Source organism: Micropterus dolomieu, linkage group LG22 (genome assembly GCF_021292245.1).
Source record: "Micropterus dolomieu isolate WLL.071019.BEF.003 ecotype Adirondacks linkage group LG22, ASM2129224v1, whole genome shotgun sequence".
In the NCBI taxonomy this organism is placed as follows: Eukaryota; Metazoa; Chordata; class Actinopteri; order Centrarchiformes; family Centrarchidae; genus Micropterus; species Micropterus dolomieu.
In genome coordinates this window covers 31,819,419-31,825,628 of record NC_060171.1, presented here as the reverse complement: position 1 = coordinate 31,825,628, position 6,210 = coordinate 31,819,419, and positions in this window count along the sequence as shown.

The following is a 6,210-nucleotide window of genomic DNA, read 5'->3' as shown; positions in this document are numbered from 1 at the left end:
TAGTGTATGCGGTCCAATGCAGTGAGGAATGCACAGACCTGTATATTGGGGAGACGAAACAACCACTACACAAACGCATGGCTCAACACAGAAGGGCCAACTCCTCAGGTCAAGACTTTGCAGTCTACTTACATCTGAAGGACAGAGGACACTCGTTTGAGGACCACCAGGTGCACATTTTAGACAGAGAAGATGGATGTTTTGAAAGAGGTGTCAAGGAAGCCGTCTACACCAGGGTCGAGAAGCCGTCATTGTACAGGGGAGGGGGTCTACGCCACCACTTATCCCCCACTTACAATGCTGTCCTTTCATCACTTCCCAGGAAACTCAACAAACGTAACCTATTGGCCTCAGGTGAAGATACCAACGAGGGTCGTTCAGTCTTGGCCACCGGTAGTCTTAACGACTGTAACGACTGTCGACCAGGACCACTAACAAACCAGCGGTATCGATGACCCGGGCCAACGACCCCACTGAGGTTAAATAGCTGAGTTTCCCTGCCAGTCAGTCAGAACTGAAGAAGTCCTTTGGATGAGGGACGAAACGTCTTCCAGTATCTTCAACCAAGTCCAGTTGCCCTTGATTTTAACCTTCGTTGGATTGTTCGTAATGGTCGTATGAAGCTGCTTGCTTAGATATCTATTTGGGCGTATTTTGGGGGCGGATGGTCTGCTAATTTTCGACAAAACATTAGCATATCAACCTCTTAGTCTTTTCATAGTTCCAATCATTCAACTGTCCAAACACATGTATCACCATTGCATAGTCAGACACATATATCACCAGCTATCAAATAGCTGCCTATTTTTTCCTCACGGCTGCCTGCCACCTGCTACAGATAATGAAGCGAGGCCCTACAGCGTGTTGGACTCCCTCCACCTCCCATCCCTGACAACATGGTATTGTACGAGCAGTTGCTCTTGTGCCAACGGGGGGGGGGGGATAATACCCATTTGGAGAGCATAGCGGGGGCGTTGCTTCAGATACAGCTAATCCTCACACCTCATCGCTGAGATGTGGCTGGCTGCTGCATAGCTCGCCTCCGCCACTCCCTCTCTCTTTTTTTCTTTAGTCTCCTTATTTGCTCTTCTTTCTTGACATTCAGGACGTCTACTGTTGTTTTTGTTCTCATCTCTGAGTCCTCTTCTCTTTCGCATTTTCTTCTCCTGCACTTATCCCCTCTCTTCTGGGGCATGAGCACAAAAGCCGAAAAGCCGGGGCATTTAGGGAGAGGAAGATAATAGAGGATTGAAAAGATGAGATAAGGAAGGTTGATTAAAAAGAGTAGAGGGGAACACAGCTCAGCATGAAATAATAAGATGTCCCGACAAAAATAAAATTATCTATCATTATTACTATTATTGTAAATTGAGGTTTTGTACCGCTGGACTGAAGAAGATATTTAAACACTTCACCTCTGGTTGTGGAAGTTTTTCACCATTTGTGGACATTTTATAGAATACACAAACTGAAATTTAATCAGCAGATTGATTGGTTATGAACACGTATGTGAAGTCAATACACACAGTTGCTACCAGACACAAACAGGATGATGGCTCTCTGCTGTCCCTCCTTTCATTTTAGAAAGCCTATATAAGGTGAAATATTGGGGCCCAATTGTCCATTATAAATGATTAAAGTAAGTTGTTTTTGAGTGTCTAGGACTCAAAAATACTTTTTACCCCCTTTACAAGATTATTACAAAAACAAGGCTGTAGATGAATATATATATATTTCTGAGAGTGATTTTTCAAAACTCAGAATTTGAATCTAATAAAAAAAATTGGTACATTACAAACACAAAATCTCAAAGAGTATGAGCAAGTTATTTTCATTCCATTTCATGTGAGGGGAGGCAGCAGGAGGTCGCTCGGCTCAGTCATATAAGGACTCTGGTGCATATGTTTTACGGGCCCAAAAACATGGACCCACCCCCAAACACACATATGGCCCTGGAGAATATCTTCTCTAGATTGAATGGGCGCTATCTTGGAACACAATATGCAGTGTTGGGCACTATATTAACTTTTCTTAGTTGATGAGTTATGAATGGATTAGGTGGAATTTCAGTATACACTAATAAGAGCAACACTAAGAGTAACAGTTACTTGTAGAGGCAGCTAGCTTCTACTAAAAGGAGGAATACGTATGCCTTCTAGAAATCCCAAGTTGCTTTATTTACATGTTGCATCGCCGTAACTAGGTGTTTATAAAGTCACTGCAGTCACTGGGGCTGAACTGGTTAGTAAATACCTCCAGCCATGTCACATTTTCTATTTCTAAAATACAATAACTGTGACGTGTAGATATGGAGGTTTTGGAGTTGCTGGAGGGCACCGAGTACTCAAACAAATACTGAGCAAGTATTAATCTTACATAATTACTTTTTTAATTGAGTAATAAGTAATTCAATGAATGCTTCAAGAACCTTACCCAACAATGTTCCCAGGGCATTATGTGACCTGCAACTGTAACTCTAGACAGTACAGCAAAGTGACTGCATAGCCCATTGCTGGTCCTCAGGGACTGGATTCTATTAGGTTGATGTTTTAATGGTAAGTACAGTACCCTGTCACTTCATGTTGGCAAAAACTCCTCTTGACTAACAGATACACTCAAACCAACTTTTTCTTCTCAACAGGGACAAGAAAATCACAGAGCTCACTAACGTGACAGTGTCTTTGCACATGGAAGCTCTTCACAGCAGAACCATAAATCAACAGGTGACTCTGGTGGGAATGAGCAGCTTTACAATGTATACATCTGAGCTACAGAGGAGCATGAAAGTACAGATGTTAATTTGAATTTAGTAGTCACGTGGAACCTTGTAAGCTAACTTCTTATTCTTGTAATTTAATCCAGTGACGTGTTCTAGAACAAGAGTAATTGGCAAAGGTTGTGGATGAGTGAAGATGATAAAGTGTTAATTGCGCGGTGGCTCTGCTCAGAATAGAAACTCTGCCTGCACAATGTCTCCACAGTGAGAGAAAGTGATGAAATTACTTGTAAGGCCGACTCAAAAGTACAGGGCTAAAATGTGAATGAAATGAAATGGAAAAGAATAGAAATGTCATTACAATAAAAGGTACTCACATGTCGAAAATGAGAGACAAACTGAGTGGGATAGGGCGAGAGAGGGAGAAAGAAAAAGCCTTTGGCTCCTCTCAACATTTTATCATGTACACAAATGGTTCTCCAACAAATACCAAATGTCAGAGGCCCTTAAAGTAGACAGAAGCCAGAGGCAGCATTAGTGTCTTGTATGTCAGCTTCCTGGACGCTCGCCCTCAGTCTGCCCTTTGCTTCAGCTAAACCTTTGGCTGACACTGCCCACCAGGACCCTCAGACAGAGGCAATGAAAGGCCTGTAACAGATCTGCCTGCAGAGACATGTAATCAGATAATGGTCAGATCCACCTACAAATGGATTTTGTGCTTTTTAAGATTTCTCGCCCCTGTGGGTGAGACTGATTGCATTGTACCTCAATGGTCATGAAGTTCATTGTGAAAACATCCTTCATTTGATCCTAATCCTGAGGAGTGCTAAACTGTAGAGCTTGGATCTACTTACCTGCCCGATCTACATGCAGGTCATCTAAATAGGTAATGATATCAGCAGGAAGGTTACTACATCAGTGGGAACACTTTACGATGTAGTGATCCTGGGTTCATAGATTTAGTTTAGCTAAGGCAATATCTCAAGGCAGGTTTCAATAAAAGTTTTAAAATTAGCCGATGATGCAATGCAGCTAATTAGTAAATTAACTCTCCGGTTCTCTGTTCCCTCAAAGGTCAGCACTGTCAAGACGGTTTGCTTTTGGTCAACAGTGGGACTTGTATGTCCAAATTCACCGAAGTTGAACTTGACGTGAATTACTTATGTCTTTAATTTTAAGAATAAGATTGTTCTGCAAGGTATTGTTAACTTTGTTTGCCAAGATGATAAATCAGGTTATGTTAGAGGAGGAAGTACACCAACCAAGGGGACTTTTCACAACCTGGAAACTGAGCCTTTATTCTTATGGCTTATTCCTGATCTATAATAAATTATTTGTTAACAGTTAATAAAGGCATCAATTACAACTTCTAAACCGTTTATAAAGTATACTTTATTAGAAAGTGAAACCTTGGCTTTTGAATGGACTGAGTACTGAAATGTATTTAGATTTTTCTTTGAGGTTGAGCAAAACAATTGGATCTTGCAAAATGTATGCATCTGTCGGTAGGTTGGTAGGTTGGTAGGGTTTCAAGGGTTAACATACTAGTGAAGGTACTGACCAATTCTGAAAAACAAGATACCGCTTTTCTTTAAAAAAAAAAAGAAAGACTGCATACAGAAAAAATACAGTTTAAAAGACATGAAGAATCCAAAGGGCACTAATGTGGTAAAATCTTTTTGTGTCCATGTGTCAGGACAATCCCATATCAGGATCAATAGTTACAGCCCAGCGGCAACATCAATATTTTCATCAGCGGTGACCTGATCTCCTGACTTGCTGTCCATCATCTGACACACACTTCAGTTTGCAGTTAGGACTAGCCGCTCTCACATGGTTTGTTACACTAAAGCCTTTTCCACATAAATCCATGTATGACCAGTTATAGCAGCCTGCTGCTTACTGTTAAATATTTTCTTTCCTGGAATATTGCCTGTGTCGGATAAATCTAGAACCTGTTACAAAACAACTTAAGTGGGACTGTTGATAGTTTGTGGAGAACCAATTGACTTTGGTTGACCTTACGCATCCATTGTGCAATACATTCAGCATGTTAAGTGCTAAGGTTGGCAAAACCAGCAAGTTTTGACCTTGTGCATGATGCAGATGGCCTCAGCTGAATCAAGTACAACCAAAACAGTTGGCAAGCTGTGTAAAATGTAAATAAAAATAAAATGTAATGATGTGCAATACAGTGGAGCCACATATTTAATTGAAAATAGCACAAAAGCAACTTATCAAATACTGAAACTGTTGAAAATGTAGTCTAAAATGAAATGCTCATATTGAATTTGATGCTAGCAACATGTTTCAAAAAATTTGGTAAAGGGTCATGTTTACCACTCTGCTGCATCGCCTCTTCTTTTAACACTCTTCTGGGAACGGAGGAGACCGACTGATGTAATCTTTAAAGTGGAACGTTTTCCTATTCTTGCTTGTTGTAGGATTTCAGCTGCTCAACAGTTCGGGGTCAGTTTGTTGTATTTTACTTTTCAAACATTTTCAGTGGGTGACAAGTCAGGACTGCAGGCAGGCCAGTTCAGTACCAGGACTCTTCTACTCAGTGTTGTAATACTTGCAGAATACAAAGCATCATTTTGGATCAGACATCACAAATTGTTGCACAGTAACAGATAAAATGCAAGACATAGGCAGTAAACTACGGAAACCCTAAGCAGCCATCGATTCAATTTTTATTTTTTTTTCCTGTGATAACAGGAAAACTATCTCGTGATAACAAATGGTGTTTTCCTGTGATAACTGGATCATGTTCTCATGATCTTGCGATAACAAACCATAGCTGAATACAGGGGTCGGATGCGTTTCTTTAGGATAATTTCCAACAAATTTACAGTGTTTCTGGTTAGCTCAGTTGGTAGAGCACAGGACTAGGAACGTTCCTGCCGACTCCTGTGTTAAACTACTGTTTTATTTCTAAATCACAAGGAAAGGATCCCGTTATCAAGGGAAAACCACATTTGTTGTCAAGATCGCGAGATAATTATCCTATTATCACATGAAAACAGAATAAAAAAATATTTGAAACAATGGCCGCTCAGGGCTTCCGTAGTAAACACAATATAAAATTATAAACTAAACTCACGAATGTCTATGGCACCTTTTTTTATACTTAAACCAAGAGGTGCCAAAGTCAGAAATGTACATAAAAGAAGAATTGCAATGGCACTTCGCAGCAGGCACACTAATTTATTTTATAGGTAGAAAACAGGACAGCTTTGACTATTTCAGCATCTCTAGTTAGTGTTTTAAACTCCATTTTGAAGAGGAGTCTTTTTGTAGCATAAAGGATATATGAACTATACATTTATTAGCTTTTTACAAAGTCAATTCATAGTCAGACTGTGCTTGTAATTCATCCACACATTTTAGGAAAACTTCATGAACGCAGGTTTCCGTCACCTTCTATTAAAGTGGATATAACAAGATCAAATAAACGAGCACCGCCAACTTTGACACTTGATGACCTTTATTTC